The sequence below is a fragment of the Hylobates moloch genome, unplaced genomic scaffold (genome assembly GCF_009828535.3).
Source record: "Hylobates moloch isolate HMO894 unplaced genomic scaffold, HMol_V3 SCAFFOLD_25, whole genome shotgun sequence".
NCBI lineage: Eukaryota > Metazoa > Chordata > Mammalia > Primates > Hylobatidae > Hylobates > Hylobates moloch.
Window position 1 is genome coordinate 4,055,823 of NW_026652300.1, and position 22,030 is coordinate 4,077,852.

General features: G+C 38.4%; 1 pseudogene; it reads right to left on the reverse strand.

Annotated features, from left to right (window-relative positions):
* Positions 1-885: 885 nt before the first annotated feature.
* LOC116812232 (centriole and centriolar satellite protein OFD1-like) overlaps positions 886-22,030 on the reverse strand; it is a 29,234-nt pseudogene continuing 8,089 nt past the window's right edge.

A 22,030-nucleotide genomic window follows, 5' to 3' on the forward strand; every position in this document is an offset into this window, starting at 1 on the left:
AAACATGAAAGATGATTTGTTGGAGGGAAAACAGGAATTCATTAATTGCTTGTGGAATGCACAATGGTAGAGAAAAAAATAACTCACATTCTCAAATTAATCTGAAAGTCTGTTTCTCACCTCTACCATGCACAGAAGGAGATATCTGCTCTACCTTTCAATGACAGACCCGAGATTCAATGTAATCTGTGCATCTGTCAGCAGCAGTTCAGATCTAGGCAGAAATTAGATGGGCCCCACAATCAAAGTCATCTAAGAACTTTTTAATAAAGAGTGACTTATTCAGGGTACTCACAAAAGATGGCAGAGTTCCTGGGGATAGTAAGAGGACCACACTCTTAGCACTCCTTGGGAATGGAGAATTAAAGGAGGGAGAAATTCTCAGCAATGGAGAGAGGCGGATGGTGCAGAGAACTTGAAAGATGTCATCACAGGAACTATGACGTCACTTGGCCTTGAGACACAGTAGCAAGTCCAGTACCACTGTATGTGTAGGCTGGTGTCCCCACTGGTGAAACGCAATCAGTAGGTAGAGGGCAAAAAATGTCTTGACACCACCTAGAGGCAGGTTAGCAGAGTTTAATCCAGAAATCGTATAAACCTTCCCAATTTAAGCCTCCCCTTACAAGGACAAACATAGTTTTATAATACTGATGTAATATGAATCACTAAAACATGCAAGCCATGCACAGTGGATTGCATCTGTAATCCCAGCTATTTGTGAGGTCGAGGCTAGTGGATCATTTTGGTCAAAAGATTGAGACCAGCTTGGCCAATATGGTGCAACCCTGTCTCTATTAAGTATACAAAAATTTTCTGGGTGTGGGTGGTGCATTCCTGTAGTCTGAGCTACTTGGGAGGCAAAGGCAGGAGAATTGCTTGAACCTAGGGGGTGGACATTGGTTTAGGGAGATGCACGTTTTCATTTTTATTCTCTTCCAATTTTTCTTCTTTTAGTAGTAAATAGTCACTCATCTCTTGAACATTTTCATTCAGCATATATTTGTTTTGTTATTGCCAAAGACTGTGCTTTGACAGACATTAAGTCAACCTGAAATTTAAAAAGGAAATTTTACAATTGAATGATGACTTCATAGTGCTGCAAAAGTTAAAACTTGCAGGCTCCTTTAGGCATAGTGTCACAATTTAACTAAGGTCACTAAACAGATGTCTGAATCTCTGCAAAAATGGCCAAACTATAGTAACAGAAATTGTCTTCTGCCCTAAAATTGGGGCAGAGGAAGTTTTATGGACCACATCCCATGAAGTAGGTCCTTCTAAGATTATCACCCCATTTTTCAGTAGCAGTGAAGAACCTAACAACAATCACTCATAATAGCAACATAGCTTTGTTTTAAATATGAAAATGTAAGGTAGAAATGTCCAGGCATGGTGGGTCTTGCCTGTAACTCCAGCACTTTGGGAAACCAAGATGAGAGGATTGCTTGAACTCAGAAGTTACAGACCACCATGTACAACATGGAAAACCCCCATCTCTACTAAAAATACAGCAGGGCACTGTGGCTCAGATATGTAATCCCAGAACACTGTGAGACCATGATGGGTAGATCACTCGAGGCCAAAAATTTGAGACCAGGCTAGCCAACATAGTGAAACCCCATCTCTACTGAAACAACAAATATTAGTTGGGCATGGCAGCAGGTGTCTGTAATACCAACTACCCAGGAAGTTGAAGCAGGAGAATCATCTGAACCCCAAGACAGTGGTTGCAGTGAGCCCAGTTCACATCATTACACTCAAGCTTGGGTAACAGAGTGAGACTCCATCTTAAAAAATAAACAAGAAAGAAAGTAAAAAAAGAAATACATAATTTGCTTGGTGTGGTGGGGCATGGCTATAATGCCAGCTTTTCTGGAGGTGGAGACACAAGAATTGCTTGTACCTGGGAGGTGATGATTGTAGTGAGCCGAGATCACACTAGTGCACTCTAGGCTGAATGACAGAATGAGACTCAGTCTCAAAAAAACAAATGAATGCACAAAAATGACATTTTGTACAGTGCTTTTCTTTTCTTAGTATACTATATCTCATATTTGCATATGAAGGCCTACAAAGTTCTCACCTAAGTTAAACTTGCAAAATAAACTGTATATTTAAAATGTTTTAAGTGCCTAAAAGTTCCAGCTTTGTCTTCAGACAGCAAACACAAGAATAAACAGAAAACCAAGGAAGCAATGGGGTGTGATAAATGCAACGCATTTTGTTTTAATCTGTGAGATAACACTGTAATGTTAGAAATTTTTAGCTGCTGCTGACGGAAGGAGATAAAAGGTTGATGTAGTAACAGACCGATAATAATATTGTGCTATGAACTAGTTAGCTCAGCAAATTCCCTCAAAATCCCTATAGTGTGGAAAATATCCCAGAGTTTACAGCTGAGGAATATGCAGTCAAAGGACCTGCCCAAAGGCACACAAGAAATTAGATGCACAGGCTGGGCGCGGTGGCTCACGCTTGTAATCCCAGCACTTTGGGAGGCCGAGGCGGGGGGATCACGAGGTCAGGAGATCGAGACCACGGTGAAACCCCGTCTCTACTAAAAATACAAAAAATTAGCCGGGCGTGGTGGCGGGCGCCTGTAGTCCCAGCTACTCGGAGAGGCTGAGGCAGGAGAATGGCGTGAACCTGGGAGGCGGAGCTTGCAGTGAGCAGAGATTGCGCCACTGCACCCCAGCCTGGGCGACAGAGCGAGACTCCGTCTCAAAAAAAAAAAAATAAATAAATAAATAAAAAAGAAATTAGATGCACAAACAGGATTCAAGAAGGACCCTAAGAATCAAAGCACTATCTACACTTTCCTATATGGTGTTGATTGAAGTTAAGAACTATTGAATTAACTTTAGTCATCCCCTTCTTTGCCATAGAAATGGCAGTTTAAACATCAAGAGGAAGACTTCAGAAAAATTATGTATGACTAAAATTTTATATATTGCTTAAAATCTATTTCAAAAAATATGCTAAACAATGACCTCAAGTTCTTACATAAAATTTACAGATTGATTGAGTTCCTCCTTTTTGAATTAGTAACTGTGTTCTCCTCTTGCAAGTAAACAGTTTTTCCTGAAAGAAAGAGCCCTTTAAACACCACAACGTTTTCCCTGTGAATACAAAAGCTATTTAATATTTATGGCCAGTATGTCAGACATGATGACCATTATTTTATAATATGAAATAGCCTGTGTAGGGGACAAAACTTGCCCCTGTTAGGTGATTTTACAGGCAAGTAAAATCACCTAACAGGTGATGTGAAACTCTGTCATCTACGTGGTGAAATTCCACCATCTACACATGCTAACCAAAGAGATTTTCACTTCCTTGAAGTTGAAAATCTATTTGTTACTGTATTGCAAAAGATAACATAGTTACTGTATTGTAGGTATTATTGTGTTGTTTTCATTTTATTTAACTTGAATCTATTTAGATGTATTATCAAAGCATAATTTGTTACATAGATGATGGTACTAATGTATAAAAGAAGTGTAAGTCTCCACAAGATAGTAATAAAAGGGGAAGCCACACACTGGATGTCTAGACAACATCGAATAACCACCCTTGGTGTACTCCCAATAGTCTAATTGAAAATTCCGCCAAAACGTCACCTCTCATTATAGGCAACTTCCTAGGAATATATTGAAATATAAAATATCTGAAGATTGAGAAATGACTCACCTTCCAGTCTCAAGGGCAACATATACAAGATTTCAGAAGGTTATATATACAGTAAAAATATTATAAATTATGAAATACATTACAAGCCAAGAAAATAAGAAGCTATGTCACAGGAGACAGAGAAGTTAAAATTTTCCCAAGTGAAAAAGAAGGTATCTCAAGGGTAAAAGTAATAGGTATCAGAGACAATAAGTTGCTGCCAACTTCTTGATAATTACAGATTTATCAAAATATATTCAAATAAAGTTTAATAAAATATACAGAAAAAATTACTGGCCTTTCTGATTATGCAAAATATTAAAGATAATGTTTTCTCAAAAGTCAGTGAAAACAATTTTTTTAATTTTTACATAATTAAAATTACAAACAAAGTGAACTATTGAAGAGACAATGAAGTGTAATGTATTTTTTTAGAATGTAAAACAGACCCAAATTGGGCAGCTAATAACCCGTATCACAACTGAAAACTGCAGCTTCTTACCCCATCCAAACATCACTTTTATTCTTCCTTTCATCTTCAATCAGTCCATTAGTTTTAATGATGTAGTCATCCGTTAGTTGAAGTTGATACCTGAGAATCAGAATGACTAAATATAAAGTTCTGAGTTATCTTTCCAAAAAGATGAATATCAATGTATGAGCTTACCTATGGTACAAGTGCACCTGAATGCACCGAACATGACATTTTTTGAACATCAAAGTCCCTCAGTACTAAAGCCAGGGATATGAATGTCAAACATAAAATATCCAGTGAAACCCTGCCTTGATGTTGTAAAGCACAGTCATACAAAATGGAGGGTTGTGTTGTCATAAGGTTACTGAAAGCATCACTTCCCAGCTGGTCTCAACTGATCCGAAAAGTGAGGAAGAAAATTAAAGTACACAACAGACTCAATCCCAAATGATAATTAGACAGCCACTTTCAAACCACCTGTACTATCTGCCCACCTGTACTATCTGCCCAGCCCAAATAAATGTAAGGAATTTTCTGCCCAGGGACCAAGCATAGTCCGGGGAAGCAGGTGCTAAGAGCATTATATCTGAATTAGTGATACCCAAAGGCACATTTTCACAGTTTTACTCTTCTTTTCCTGCTTTTATAAGCTGTCTTTTGTTTCCAAAAGGATAAAGAAACACTCCTGTGGTGAACAGTCCCCAAACTCCAACCCTTGCCAAAATAATACGAGAATTCCCAAAACCAGAAAGACACCATGCAGGCCCTGGAAGCTGTCACAATGATACCAAATAGTTCAGTAGCTCCGTAACTGTATAAAATTAACAAACATACTTTAATACATGTATTCCTAAATATTCAGTAACTACAGAAACTTCATGTTAGCTATTTTAACATAGAAGCTGACAAAAAATTGGGTAAAATACATCATTTTGTAAGTAAAAAATAAAGTTTCTCATGTACCAGAGGCAATAAGCTGCTGCCAACTTCTTGACAACTACAGAGTTATCAAAATATATTGAGAATATATTGGGAATTCAGAATCTATTAAAAAAGCTGTTCTATTTTTTAAAAATATAATTTGTTTATAGAATAACCTCAAGAAACATTTGCAAGCTCTGCGTAATGGAATATCAGTGATAAATTATGAGGAAGGCAATAAAAAGAAGCTAATAAAATGCCCAGAACACCTGAGTTGAGTCATTTCCTCCTAACACATTAACAGCAAGTATTAACTGCACATTTTTTATGTGTAAGATGCTTTTGAATGCACTGAAAATTTACCACATGCTCATAGCGTCTTAGCACTGAGGTATTACTCACTGACACACAAGGTCGAACTAAAGAAAAGCAAAAGTAACCATACTTGTGCATGTTTTCCTTTCCCTATCAATTACATAGTTAATTTTATCTCTTTTCTTTTGATTCTGGCTTTGCAGAATCATCAAGGAATACAAGGCACATGTTCACTGACAGTCAGACCACTGAGTATAATTTATACATTGTTAGATATCCCAATCATTGTGGCAGTATCAGTGAGGTAGAGGAAAAGCAATTATAATTCAAACTTTACAGCTTATCAACTGTGCAACCTGAGCAAGTCACAAGGTACCATGAAATTTAAAGCAAATCACGACCCTCGATAAATGTTCGGAAGCCATGAGTAAGAAGAGAGGATGTGCTTTTCTCTACCTTATCTTTTAAAAACGACCCTAACTCAAATGCAGGAAAGTATTGGCTATTGATAAACATATGTATTTTTTCAACACTGAAGTTTGAATAAGATGTTAATCAGAGACTACTTCCGTAGTTTTTGTTATGTTTCTAACAAAGTAATTTACACACGTTACTTCCTCAAATGTGCCAAGCAATTACTTCAGAGGTTCGTTCTTCAGCTTTCAGTCATAGGTCTCCTCAAGACACTTTGTATTCTGTTCCCATCTCCTAAGTCCTCAGTCATGCTTTTATGTTTTTCTTCCTGGAGTTTCTGGGTTCTGAAATTAGCAAAAAACATAAAGTAAATAAACTATAAAAGCTGAGTTAACAAATTTAGGAAAAATATCACATGACATGGTTTTAGTTCAACAGACTAAAACTGCTACATGACAATTTTTACCAGGAAGTAGAAGAAAAGAGCCAGAAGTTCTCAGTGTATTTTATGAACTGACCTACTTACAGTGTGTTGAAACTAACAGAAGCAGGGGGCTGTGGCATACGACTGAGAAGAGTGGGAGGGTCTCTTACTGAGGGGAATGAGAGAGTCTCAAGAAAGAAGTGGGTTCTCATACACCATAATTAATACTTAAACAATATTTAAAGGTGATAAATGGTCCAAATCAATTCTGGGCTGAAAGAATGATACTATTAGTTACAAAGTAATAAAACTGCACTTATGGGCTGGGAGCTGTGGCTCATGCCTGTAATCCTGGCACTTTGGGAGGCCAAGGGAGGTGGATCACCTAATGATAGGAGTTCAAGAGCAGCCTGGACAACATGGTGAAACCCCATCTTTACTAAAAATACAAAATTAGCCAGGCACGTTGTCACACGCCTATAATCCTAGCTACTCAAGAGACTGAGGAAGGAGAATCACTTGAACTCGGCAGGCAGAGTTTGCAGTGAAGTGAGATTGCACCATTGCACTCAGCAACAATACCAAATCTCCATCTCAAAAAAAAAGTGTACTTATGTATTTGAATCTTTTATAATGCTGTTTGTAACTCTGGAATTTAATTAATAAACTCATAGATATTTAAGGTACAATATTTGTTTTTCTTGCTTAATAATCTATCAGCTTTAGCCAAGTTTGGTGGCCTTCAACAATAATCCCAGCTTTGCAGAATGCTGAGGCAAGACAATCACTTGAGCCCAAGAGTATCAGACCAGCCTGGACAACATAGTAAGACCCTATCTCTTAAAACCAAAACACCACCACCACCACCAACAACAAAACTTACAAAAAAAAAAAAAAACAGAAAAAAAAAACTGTTGATTGAGTACTCATCAAGTTCCCAAAGAGAGGGCAACTGATAAATGGGTCATTCAGGGCTTTCAAGTGCTTAAGAATAAAATGGTCTTCATAGTGAGACTTTAAATCACCAATTGTACCAATTCCCAAGCCAGGGAGGTGGATTCACAGAATGAGATCCAGCCATCCTGAGAAGTACTGCAAAACACTGACTAGTCAAAGGAGCGTTAAAGGCTCCAGGTATTAGCTACATCTTCTGGTTATCTGGAAAGCCATGAAGAGGTAAACTACATTGAATTTAGTACATATGCTGAAAGAATGGAAAACAAGTAGAGAAAATGAGAGTAAAAAAAATGAAACACTCTCTCTGCCCAAATGTTGTTTCTCTTTTTTTTTTCTCTTTGTCTCTTGATTAATTTACCTTTTCATTATTGCCAAAATGAGAGTAAGGTATATAGCTAGCTGAAATAAAAAAATCAAACCTATAGAAGTGAGAAAACAACATTAAATAAAATGGAGACAAATTCTTTTTTTCTTTATTATTATTATTATTATTATTATTATTATTATTATTATTATTATTATGCTTTAGGTTTTAGGGTACATGTGCACAATGTGCAGGTTTGTTACATATGTATCCATGTGCCAGGTCTGTGTGCTGCACCCATTAACTCGTCATTTAGCATTAGGTATATCTCCTATGCTGTCCCTCCCCCCTACCCTCACCCCACAACAGTCCCTGGAGTGTGATGTTCCCCTTCCTGTGTCCATGTGTTCTCATTGTTCAATTCCTACCTATGAGTGAGAACACGGGGTGTTTGGTTTTTTATCCTTGTGATAGTTTACTGAGAATGCTGGTTTCCAGTTTCATCCATGTCCCTACAAACGACATGAATTCACCATTTTTTATGGCTGCGTAGTATTCCGTGGTGTATATGTGCCATATTTTCTTAATCCAGTCTATCGTTGTTGGACATTTGAGTTGGTTCCAAGTCTTTGCTATTGTGAGTAGTGCCACAATAAACATACATGTGCATGTGTTTTTATAGCAGCATGATTTATAGTCCTTTGAGTGTATACCCAGAAATGGGATGGCTGGGTGAAATGGTATTTCTAGTTCTAGATCCCTGAGGAATTGCCACACTGACTTCCACAATAGTTGAACCAGTTTACAGTCCCACCAACAGTGTAAAAGTGTTCCTATTCCTCCACATCCTCTCCAGCACCTGTTGTTTCCTGACTTTTTAATGATCCCCATTCTAACTGGTGTGAGATGGTATCTCATTGCGGTTTTGATCTGCATTTCTCTGATGGCCAGTGATGATGTGCATTTTTTCATGTGTTTTTTGGCTGCAGAAATGCCTTCTTTTGAGAAGTGTCTGTTCATGTCCTTCGCCCACTTTTTGATGGGGTTGTTTGTTGTTTTCTTGTGAATTTGTTTGCATTCATTGTAGATTCTGGATATTAGCCCTTTATCAGATGAGTAGGTTGCAAAAATTTTCTCCCATTCTGTAGGTTGCCTGTTCACTCTGATGGTAGTTTCTTTTGCTGTGCAGAAGCTCTTTAGTTTAATTAGATCTCATTTGTCAATTTTGGCTTTTGTTGCCATTGCTTTTGGTGTTTTAGACATGAAGTCCTTGCCTATGCCTATGTCCTGAATGGTATTGCCTAGGCTTTCTTGTAGGATTTTAATGGTTTTAGGTCTAACATTTAAGTCTTTAATCCATCTTGAATTAATTTTTGTATAAGGTGTAAGGAAGGGATCCAGTTTCAGCTTTCTACATATGGCTAGCCAGTTTTCTCAGCACCATTTATTAAATGGGGAAACCTCTCCCCATTGCTTGTTTTTGTCAGGTTTGTCAAAGATCAGATAGTTGTAGATATGTGGCATTATTTCTGAGGGCTCTGTTCTGTTCCATTGATCTATATCTCTGTTTTGGTACTAGTACCATACTGTTTTGGTTACTGCAGCCTTGTAGTATAGTTCGAAGTCAGGTAGCGTGATGCATCCAGCTACGTTCTTTTGGCTCAGGATTGACTTGGTGATGTGGGCTCTTTTTCGGTTCCATATGAACTTTAAAGTTGTTTTTTCCAGTTCTGTGAAGAAAGTCATTGGTAGCTTGATGGGGACGGCATTGAATCTATAAATTACCTTGGGCAGTATGGCCATTTGTACGATATTGATTCTTCCAACTGATGAGCATGGAATGCTGTTCCATTTGTTTCTATCCACTTTTATTTCATTGAGCAGTGGTTTGTAGTTCTCCTTGAAGAGGTCCTTCACGTCCCTTGTAAGTTGGATTCCTAGGTATTTTATTATCTTTGAAGGAAATGCGAATGGGAGTTCACTCATAATTTGGCTCTCTGTTTGTCTGTTATTGGTGTAGAAGAATGCTTGTGATTTTTGTCCATTGATTTTCTATCCTGAGACTTTGCTGAAGTTGCTTATCAGCTTAAGGAGATTTTAGGCTGAGACAATGGGGTTTTCTAGATATACAATCATGTCATCTGCAAACAGGGACAATTTGGCTTCTTCTTTTCCTAATTGAATACCCTTTATTTCCTTCTCCTGCCTGATTGCCCTGGCCAGAACTTCCAACACTATGTTGAATAGGAGTGGTGAGAGAGGGCATCCCTGTCTTGTGCCAGTTTTCAGAGGAAATGCTTCCAGTTTTTGCCCATTCAGTATGATACTGGCTGTGGGTTTGTCATAGATAGGTCTTATTATTTTGAGATACGTCCCATCAATACCTAATTTATTGAGAGTTTTTAGCATGAAGGGTTGTTGAATTTTGTCAAAGGCCTTTTCTGCATCTATTGAGATAATCATGTGGTTTTTGTCTTTGGTTCTGTTTATATGCTGGATTACATTTATTGATTTGCATAGGTTGAACCAGTCTTGCATCCCAGGGATGAAGCCCACTTGATCATGGTGGATAAGCTTTTTTTTGTGCTGCTGGATTCGGTTTGCCAGTATTTTATTGAGGATTTTTGCATCAATGTTCATCAAGGATATTGGTCTGAAATTCTATTTTTTGGTTGTGTCTTAGCCAGACTTTGGTATCAGGATGATGCTGGTCTCATAAAATGTGTTAGGGAGGATTCTCTCTTTTTCTATTGATTGGAATAGTTTCAGCAGGAATGGTATCAGTTCCTCCTTATACCTCTGGTAGAATTCGGCTGTGATTCCATCAGGTCCTGGACTCTTTTTGGTTGGTAAGCGATTGATTATTGCCACAATTTCAGGGCCTGTTATGGTCTACTCAGAGATTCAACTTCTTCCTGGTTTAGTCTTGGGAGGGTGTATTTGTCGAGGAATTTATGCATTTCTTCTAGATTTTCTAGTTTATTTGCGTAGAAGTGTTTGTAGTATTCTCTGATGGTAGATTGTATTTCTGTGGGATCAGTGGTGATATCCCCTTTTCATTTTTTATTGCGTTTATTTGGTTCTTCTTTACTAGTCTTGGTAGCAGTCTACCAATTTTATTGATCTTTTAAAAAAACAGCTCCTGGATACATTAATTTCTGAAGGGTTTTTTGTTTCTCTATTTCCTTCAGTTCTGCTCTGATTTTAGTTATTTCTTGCCTTCTGCTAGCTTTCGAATGTGTTTCCTCTTGCTTTTCTAGTTCTTGTATTTATGATGTTAGGGTGTCAATTTTGGATCTTTCCTGCTTTCTTTTTTGGGCATTTAGTGCTATAAATTTCCTTCTACACACTGCTTTGAATGTGTCCCAGAGATTCTGGTATATTGTGTCTTATTTCTGCCTTCATTTCATTATGTACCCAGTAGTCATTCAGGAGCAGGTTGTTCAGTTTCCATGTGGTTGAGCAGTTTTGAGTGAGTTTCCTAATCTCGAGTTGTAGTTTGATTGCACTGTGGTCTGAGAGACAGTTTGTTATAATTTCTATTCTTTTACATTTGCTGAGGAGAGCTTTACTTCCAACTATGTGGTCAATTTTGGAATAGGTGTGGTATGATACTGAAAAAAATGTATATTCTGTTGATTTGGGGTGGAGAGTTCTGTAAATGTCTATTAGGTCTGCTTGGTGCAGAGCTGAGTTCATTTCCTGGGTATCCTTGTTAACTTTCTGTCTCGTTGATCTGTCTAATGTTGACAGTGGGGTGTTAAAATCTCCCATTATTATTGTGTGGGAGTCTAAGTCTCTTTGCAGGTCACTCAGGACTTGCTTTATGAATCTGGATGCTCCTTTATTGGGTGCATATATATTTAGGATAGTTAGCTCTTCTTGTTGAATTCATCCCTTTACCATTATAAAGTGGCCTTCTTTGTCTCTTTTGATCTTTGTTGGTTTAAAGTCTATTTTATCAAAGTCTAGGATTGCAATCCCTACCTTTTTTTTGTTTTCCGTTTGCTTGGTAGATCTTCCTCCATCCCTTTGTTTTGAGTCTATGTGTGTCTCTGCACGTGAGATGGGTTTCCTGAATACAGCACACTGATGCGTCTTGACTCCTTATCCAATTTGCCAGTCTGTGTCTTTTAATTGGAGCATTTAGCACAGTTACATTTAAAGTTAATATTGTTATGTATGAATTTGATCCTGTCATTATGATGTTAGCTGCTTATTTTGCTCGTTAGTTGATGCAGTTTCTTCTTAGCCTCGATGGTCTTTACAATTTGGCATGTTTTTGCAGTGGCTGGTACCAGCTCTTCCTTTCCATGTTTAGTGCTTCCCTCTGGAGCTCTTTCAGGGCAGGCCTGGTGGTGACAAAATCTCTCAGCATTTGCTTGTCTGTAAAGTATGGTATTTCTCCCTCACTTATGTAGCTTAGTTTGGCTGGATATGAAACTCTGGGTTCAAAATTCTTTTCTTTAATAATGTTGAATATTGGCCCCCACTCTCTTCTGGCTTGCAGAGTTTCTGCCAATAGATCAGCTGTTAGTCTGATGGGCTTCCCTTTGTGGGTAACCTGACCTTTGTCTCTGGCTGCCCTTAACATTTTTTCCTTCATTTCAACTTTGGTGAATCTGACAGTTATGTGTCTTGGAGTTGCTCTTCTTGAGGAGTATCTTTGTGGCGTTCTCTGTATTTCCTGAATCTGAATGTTTGTCTGCCTTGCTAGATTGGGGAAGTTCTCCTGGATAATATCTTGCAGAGTGTTTTCCAACTTGGTTCCATTCTCCCTATCACTTTCAGGTACACTAATCAGATGTAGGTTTCGTCTTTTCACATGGTCTCATGTTTCTTGGAGGCTTTGTTCATTTCTTTTTATTCTTTTTTCTCTAAACTTCGCTTCTTGCTTCATTTCATCTTCCATCACTGATACTCTTTCTTCCAGTTGATCACAATGGCTACTGAGGCTTCTGCATTCTTCACTTAGTTCTCAAAGCTTGGCTGTCAGCTCCATCAGCTCCTTCAAGCACTTCTCTGCATTGGTCATTTTAGTTATACATTTGTCTAATTGTTTTTCAAAGTTTTTAACTTCTTTGCCATTGGTTTGAATTTCCTCCTGTAGCTTGGTGTAGTTTGATCGTCTGAAGCCTTCTTCTCTTAAATCGTCAAAGTCATCCTCCATCCAGCTTTGTTCCATTGCTGGTGAGGAACTGCATTCCTTTGGAGGAGGAGTGGTGCTCTGCTTTTTGGAGTTTCCAGTTTTTCTGCTCTGTTTTCTCCCCTTCTTTGTAGTTTTTTCTACTTTTGGTCTCTGATGATGGTGATGTACTGATGGGTTTTTGGTGTGGGTGTCCTTTCTGTTTGTTAGTTTTCCTTCTAACAGACAGGACCCTCAGCTGCAGGTCTGTTAGAGTTTGCTAGAGGTCCACTCCAGACACTGTTTGCCTGGGTGTCAGCGCAGTGGCTGCAGAACAGCGGATTTTCCTGAACTGTGAATTCAGCTGTCTGATCATTCCTCTGGAAGTTTTTTCTCAGAGGAGTACCCGGCTGTGTGAGGTGTCAGTCTGCCCCTACTGGGGGGTGCCTCCCAGTTAGGCTGCTCGGGGGTCAGGGACCCACTTTAGGAGGCAGTCTTCCCATTCTCAGATCTCCAGCTGCGTGCTGGGAGAACCACTACTCTCTTCAAAGCTGTCAGACATTTAAGTCTGCAGAGGTTACTGCTGTCCTTTTGTTTGTCTGTGTCCTGCCCCCAGAGGTGGAGCCTACAGAGGCAGGCAGGCCTCCTTGAGCTGTAGTGGGCTCCACCCAGTTCCAGCTTCCTGGCTGCTTTGTTTACCTAAGCAAGCCTGGGCTATGGCGGGTGCCCCTCCCCCAGCCTCGCTGCTGCCTTGCAGTTTGATCTCAGACTGCCGTGCTAGCAATCAGTGAGACTTTGTGGTTGTAGGACCTTCTGAGCCAGGTGTGGGACACAGTCTTCTGGTGTGCCGTTTTCCAAGCCCATTGGATAAGTGCAGTATTAGGGCGGGAGTGACCTGATTTTCCAGGTGCCATCTGTCATCCCTTTCTTTGACTAGGAAAGGGAACTCCCTGACCCCTTGCACTTCCCGAGTGAAGCAATGCCTTGCCCTGCTTCGGGTTGTGCACGGTGCGCTGCAGCGACTGTCCTGCACCCACTGTTTGGTACTCCCTAGTGAGATGAACCTGGTACCTCAGATGGAAATGCAGAAATCACCCATCTTCTGTGTTGCTCACGCTGGGAGCTGTAGACCGGAGCTGCTCCTATTCAGCCATCTTGGCTCCACTGAGACAAATTCTTCAATGAGCTAAAATCCCTAAAGCATCTATGGGTCTCAATTAACAGCACATTCCCCATGGAAAAGAAGGCTTCTTTTGCAAACTACAGACAAGTGAGCTTGCTGTCAATCCTAGGTAATATATGAAGGATGAAACATTTGTGAACACTTAGAAAAAGTGAATAGCATTGAGAAATATTTTCATCCAGTACAAGTCAAGTCAAACCACAATACTTCCTTTTTTTGAGCACAGAGCTGGTAAAAGCCGCAGGCCTAGATATTTGAAATCCAGTTCCAATACATAAACACACAAAACAATCAAACCTGGAGGACTGAAGTTAATTTTAAAACATATGACCTGTTTAAGTATTAACAGCTTCTCCAAATTTTCTGTTTGATGTTATTTTAGCCTGGTGATACCATCTCATTCTGCCTTTCATCTTAATGTTCAATATTTCAAAAGCACAGCCCTAGTGTTTGTTTCTCTTAATGTGCAACTTCTAATGCTGTGTGATATCATCTTTATAAAAAAGAATTCCACCTGACAATAAATATTAGAACATTTAGACATATATTTAGTAATTCTTTTTAATCTCATCATTCTGAATGTCCAAAATAATCATGCATACATACAATCCAAAATCTTCAATTCTCTGTTTCAGCTCTGCTTTTCCTTCTCTTAGCAAATCCATATCTTTCAGTAAAAGAAGGCTTTGAGCATGAATTTTGTTGTTTCAATCTGTAAAAAGCATTAGTTTTGGCTGGCTGTGGTGGCTAATGCTTGTAATCTCAGCATTTTGGGAGGCCAAGGCAGGTAGGTCGTGACATCAGGAGTTTAAGATCGGCCTGGCCAAGATGGTAAAACCCCATCTCTATTAAAAATACAAAACTTAGCTGGGTGTGGTGGTGGGTGCCTGTAATGCCAGCTACTCAAGAGGTTGAGGAAGGGAATTGCTTGAACTTGACAGGTGGAATTTGCAGTGAGCCGAGATTATGTCACTGCACTCCACTGGGTGACAGAGCAAGTTCTGTCTCAAAAAAAAAAAAAAAAAAAAGGCATTAAGTTTTAGGCAGCAAGTTAATGAAAACATAACAAATTTAAATAAATATAGTGCTTCCTAAATTCCAAAAACCAATGTACAGAAGTTGAGAATAACAATTGTACCTTCAAATAATTCCAACTCAGCTGGGCATGCTGATTCACTCCTGTAATCCTAGCCCTTTGCGAGGCCAAAACAGGCTGATCACCTGAGGTCAAAATTTGAGACGAGCCTGGCCAATATCGTGAAACCACATCTCTACAAAAATTAACTGGGTACAGTGGTGGGCACTTCTAATCGCAGCTACTTGGGAGGCTGAAACAGAATAATCACTTGAAACTGGGAGGCAGAGTTTGCAGTGGCCATGGTAGTGCCATTGCACTCCAGCCTGGGCAAAAGATTAAAACTGCAGCTCAAAAAAAAAAAAAAAAAATCCACTTCAATGTATTCCCCAACTATCTATTCCAGCTGCATAAATATTTACTCTCTCAATTTCTGTTAAACTACATTTCCATATATTTTTAACACCCCTTCTGTAACTTATGCTACTTAATTAATATCTTTCAGTCCCTTGTGTAATTTTTTGGGGGGACTGGGTTCTGCTCTGTTGCGCAGGTTTGGGTCCAGTGTTGCGATTTCGGATAACTGAAACCTCTGCCTCCCAGACAGGGATCCTCCTATCTCAGCCTTCTAGGTAGCTGAGACTACAAACACACAACACCAAGTTCAGCTAATTTTTTTGTAGTGATGGTGTTGTGCCATGCTGCCCAGGCTGGTGGTGTTCCGCCGGGCTCAAATGAGTTCACCGTCTCAGCCCCTCAAAATGCTAAAACTACAGGCATAAGACACCATACCTGGCCCCCTTAACTAAAATTTGGTAAGTTTTTCAGAGAAAAAATATAAATAAAATATACATTTAGAAATAAAACTCCAAAAGAATAAAATCCCCATCATTTTTTCTGGTGGTGCTTTCTGAATGTTTGAGTTCATGAGTCATTGTGACTCAGAGTTAGCAAGCTCATATGAACTAGTAAATGAATGAGCCAACCTTCCACTTATGTCTTCACAGAGCAAAAGTTTACTAACTACGTATCATATATCAAGCAGCATACTGGGAACTGGATATAAAAATGTAGACAGATACAGTCCTCCTCTCTGAAGACCTCACAGTACAGTCAAGGAGAAACAATCAAATTAAGATAGGATAATTTTATAACTGAGGTAAATAACGACTACATGTAGGAATGAGACATAAATGAGTTGCTCAGTAGGAGTCAGAGAAGGCATCACAACAGTGACATCCAAGCTGGGCCTTGAATGACACTATGGTTTTATCAAGGAGAGAAGGAGATTGATATTCCAGGTGAGGAAACACAGTCATGTTGGGTTTTATGAGAATGACAATCTTCTTCAAAGCCTCCAGATACTCACATTTGAATAAACAGAATTATGAAGATGAAGTTATTAGTCTAAACACAATGTAATCATCTCAAAGATCTATGCATCCAACATTCAATTTTATAGCTGAAGAAAGACCTATTTCCAGAAATGCTATAGAAAATTTTAGAGTGGGTGCCCTTAGCATTAAACAACTATGTCTCACTGAGAAGCTCCAAGCAAGAGTGGGAGCTAGGGGGAATCTTTCCTACTTTTAACATCTAGCAGCAGCTGTTTTAGATGTATGTTTGAAATGCTGCTGTAAATACTGTCACCTCTAAGACTCACCCTTGGAAAAGGAATACGATGTCTTAATGGAGCAGCCAACATAAACTCCCTGTCACTCCTCATCCTCTTCATATCCTTGGCAGTTACTTTCCCAGTGATGAGATCAAATGGCCACATGGATGACCCTTGGGGCCCTGGTGACTCCTTCACACCAGGAATCTTTACTCTTGCGCATTTTCATGTCTCCATCCAGTAGCAGCACACTGCTTTTGATTTCCATTCTCCACCTGAAACCTCACTCTGCAAATTTACACTCCTGGACGATCTTTATTCTTCCACCTGCCAGTCTCTCCAGATCTAGCTCTTGATCACTGAGACTACCACTCAAACCTCCCTTTCCCCCTAGGTTACCAGCCACTTGCCCTATTCTCTGCTTACCTTCACTACACAGGAGAACCACAGAATCTCCAAATGAATAGGCTGCATTTCTCAAGGAAAATGAATTATGCTCTGCAAAGCTCCACTTGCTGCGCATCTCCATCTTTCCATCCTCACTGAAAGGGGCAGCAGAGAGAGACCCTTAAAATTCCTCTCCAGAGGTAGACCAGAAAACTCGCCTATAAACATGTGGTTTTGTCTCTCTCAATTCCAGGTTACCCCAACCACAGCTGGGCCATCAGTACAGGTAATCAGTGCACTCTCCTTTAAAGAGCTGTTCTTACCTTATCCATATGAGCTACTCTGCACCTCCAGGTTGCTCATGAAACGCTTAATCTGTCTCCTTAATTTGCCTGAGAAGATGAAGCTTTTTTATAACTGAAGCAAGCCCTATTTCCAGAAATGCTATAGAAAATTTTAGAGTGAGTGGAACTATGTTTCTCATAATTCCAACTTGACTGGTCACCTCTTCAATTCTTGTCTCTCCACCAGCCTCAAAGGACACAAATTTGTGACAAATTTGTGTATCCTTCTCAAGGTCCACCATTCTTTTTTTTTTTTTTTTTTTGCACTCTTGGCCAAAGTCCCTACTGCTCTTCAGGGGCCTTGTTCCATCAATTGAAACATCTCATTCCTGGATCTTGAGTCAATCCAGTAACAGCTGTAGAAAATAGCCACCCAGCAAAAATTTTTCTAAATACCACCTCTTGGTGCTTTTGATTTCTCTCAAGGATAATCTTTTCTCAAAGAATGAAGGCTTCAGATTCTGCTTGACAAGCTTACTCAGAATAACTTCAGAACATAGCTAATTCCTTCTCATACTCTTATCACTTCCATGAAAAATTCAACTGCAAATTTATTACAAAAAATAAAAGTTCCAATCATTATACTATAAGAACAGTAACAGATTCTCTCTCTACAGCTAGGCTCCACATTAATGCTCTGTCCAAAGATGTTATATTTATTTAATTATAGTTTTATATTATTTACTGTATTTGTAGAACTCAATCCAAAGGCATAAACAAATCTCATCAGAAAAACTTAATATGCACAACACTGAAGTACTCCATTTTTTATTAAAAGTTCCAAGTATTTTTAACATGCCTAAGACCAAATCTTTAGGTGACAAACAAAAACATGACTGTTGTTAACTGCAACAAGATACAGATTACCTTTTGACACATTTCTGCCAGAAGTTGCTTTTCTATTTATCTCTTGTATTCATTTAGCTTCATTTCTAAAGATTCAAACTTTATATGCTGAGAATAAGCATCTGCCAATTGGTCATCAATAAGCTGAAGGTTGTCAGCTATTAAAAAGTAGCACATAAAATTAGGACACAGAAGCATGGTCAGGTGTGTAAGAGGCCAGATTTCTGGTTCAAAAGTAAAGAGTATACTTCGGGGAAAGCATACGTGTTGTCAATTTACTTTGAAATACACACACAAAAAAAACCTAAGATAGATGAACAGGTAGATAAAAATGATGAAGCTTATATAACACAAATGTAATAGTGAAATTTAGGTGGTAGGTATGTTAGTGTTGACTAGAATTGTTTCAAGTTTTCTATATGTTGAAAATGCTCAGGCATTTACCAACATACACCACACCCAGCTAATTTATTTATTTTATTTTATTTTATTTTATTCATTCATTCATTCATTCATTCATTCATTCATTCATTTATTTTGTAGAGACAGGGTCTTCTTATGTTGCCTGCCCAGGCTGATCTCAAACTCATGGCCTCAAGTGATCCTCCTGCCAGGGCTGGGATCACAAGAATTAGCAGCTTTGTCTGGTAATAGCTTTTAAGAATAAATCTTTAAAAAGTCCTTCCCAAGCATGATACAAAACCTGGAAGCAATAAGGAGAAATATTCATCAATCTCACTACATAAAATTTAAAAATTTACATATGGCATAAAATAAAGAAAAATAATACACTCAAAAAATAGTTGCAATAATATGGAGGCATAAGCAGGACTAAAGTTATGAAATTTTAATATCATTAAAGAACTTTTACAAATCAGTTGAAACAAAAGAAAACAAAACAGAAAAATGCGGAAACAATGGACAGATTGCAGAAAAAATAAAATGTCAAACAAAGATAAGCAAGATTATCAGATGTTGAGTAAACGTGAACAAAATCAGAAATGCAAATTAATAAAGCAAAGAAACCATTATTTTCCCTATAACACCATTAAGACTAAACTTTTGGTAATGCTAATGTTGGGAATGGATTGGACGTGTAGCTGTGCTCATTCACTTGGGAGAGGAATGTGTCAGTGCTTATATATATTCAAAATGCAGTGTCTTTTATTCTACTCATTCCAATTCTATGAATTCACACAGCTGTACTTTTACAAGCGCACACAGCATGCACACTGCATATTGGTTGCCTCTAATGGAAAAAAGCATACAATAAGACAACTAAATCTCCATTAATAGGGGATTAAATATTTACTTAAAAAATAATTAGTCTCAATATACTGCTACAGATAGATATATTGGTTGATAGAAAAAGCAAATTGCCAAAACGATAAATAATATAATTTTATTTGATTGTGTGTTTTAATTAGAAATACACAGAGTTTTAAAGTCAAACAATTCTACAAAAATAACCAAGAAACAAAATTATTAAAATTCTAGTTATCAGTGGAGACTCACATTAGACATGGGCACAAATTGCTAGTTTGCTTTCACTTTATATCGTTCCGAATAATCTGAAACTTTGTTTTAAATGAGAAGCATGAATTATTTTTGAAATTTTTGGTTTCTTGAAACTAAAAACATTAGTCAGCTCAGCACCTTATCCCCACCCCCATCCTCTTCAGTGAGGGGATTACAGTTAGAATGTTTTGACACAGTCTGCATTCTATCCAGGGATCAGCAGACCAACATTTGCAAACATTAATATTTATTCTTGGTGATGTAAAGCTTTATGGGTTTGACACTGGATCTTTTCATTCTCTTAACAGTGTCTTCCACAGAGATGTTTTAATTTCAACTAAGTCTAACTTATCTATGTTTTCCTTTTGTATATCTTGCTTTTGGTGTTATATCACACCATGAAACTCAGGATCACATAGACTTTCTCTTGTTTTTATTTGGAAATTTTATAATTTTGCAATTTACATTTAGGTCTATGGTTCATTTCCATGCACATGAACATTCAATTGTCTCAGAGCCGCATATTCAAAAGACTATCTTTCCTCTATTGAATTGCCTTTGCACCATTGTTAAAAAAATTAATTGACGATATTTGTGTGAATCTATTTCTGGATTCTCTATGTCTGTTCCCATTGATATATGTGTCTATTCTTTTGCCAATTATACATAAGAATTATAACTTTCTAAAAGCAGAGGGCCAATGTCCAAATTTTCTTTCCTTGTCCAAATTTTGTGCATATCGTTATCTGTGTATCTTTGTCTGTCAAATGAAATATTAAAAGTGGGAAGAACGGGTGAATAGAATCTAGGAGGAAAGTACTGTTAGTATTCAACAGCTTAGCATCCCCTGAGTGTAGATATACTAAAATAGGATAAGATCACAGGTCTCTGACTCAGGGGACAGAAAACAGTTCAGTACATTATATCTTTCTATAAGTTTTCTGTTGTTTAATTAGGAGCCATCACTTTTGAAATAGTTTTAATTTACCAGAAGTTATTTTATTTTTAGCTAAGGGTTCTATCCAAATTTTGGCACTAGTATGACTAGCACTACTCATCATTTTTCTGACTTCCAGAAATTTTACTGGGATGCTAGGTAAAGCTGGTAAGGGTTGTCACCCAGATATCTTTGTGAATGAGATGCATTTAAAGAGACTCTGTAAAGATGGAAAAACTATTTGTAATATAATATAATATAGTAAATGTATAGATTCTTTCATGTTGGGGGGCTCAGTCAGTCTGGCAGGAAATTTAAATATTAAAGATAGAGTAATAGCCACAAGCCATCTTGGAAGGCCAGAGAGTTTGCATAACCTCAGTAATAGTTATGGTTGAAAGTGACTTTCTTTACCTTTAGTTAAATAAATTAAAGTACTGACAAAGGAATGTGGGGAAGTTATCTAGCTAGCTTGTTTACTCACGTGGTCTGAAGACTAACCTTTGAGGTACCGTGGGTGCTTAAGTGCTCAGGGAAGTCCGCAATGTCAGTTTTGCCCCAGTGATGTTGACTCAAGTCTTCGTCAATTAATCTTTACTGATAAGTGTGAGTTTCACTAGCTGGTCAGGGCCACAGTTGCCACTGTTTACAAAACTCTACTGGAGTCTGTAAGTGGCTCAGACACTCAGCTTCAGCTGGACTGGCAAAGCAGAATATCTATGTTTCAGTGTACTTTTTTCATCCTTTGCGGGTTCAGGGATCTGCAAGGGACAGATCCCCAAAGTTGGTGCCACAGCGTGAGAAGTGTGAGAAGTGTTACCACAATCTCTCCTTCCTTCCTTCCTTCCTTCCTTCCTTCCTTCCTTCCTTCCTTCCTTCCTTCCTTCCTCTCTCTCTCTCCCTCTCTCTCTCTCTTCTTCCTCTTTCTTTCCTTGGTGGGGAGTAAAACTGCACCTAGTTAAGTTACCCAGGCTGGAGTGCAGTCATGTGATCTCAGCTCACTGCAAACTTCCCCTTCTGGGTTCAAGTGATTATCTTGCCTCAGCCTCCAGAGTAGCTGGGATAAAAGGCATTTGCCACCATGCCTCACACATTTTTGAATTTTTGGTAGAGATAGGGTTTCACTGTGTTGGCCATGCTGATTTCTACCTCCAGACCTTCAGTGATCCTCCTGCTTCAGCGTCCCAAAATCCTGGCATTACAAGCATGAGGCACTTGTCCTGGCCTATAGATTGTTCCATAATATCTCCTTTTCTTCTGAAGTAAAAATTAAGCAATAGATACTGGCTATAACCTTAGAATCATGTTGTTCATTATGGTAGTCAGTAAGCACCTGTAGCTAATTAAATGTAAATTAAAAATTGAATTATTCAGTTACACTAGCTACTGTTCAACTGCTCAACAGCCTCATGAGACTAGCAGTTACCACATTAAACAGTATAGATAAAGACATTTCCACCATCACAAAGAGTTACACTGGATGGTGCTTATATATAATAAAAGTTATATTACACATTACTA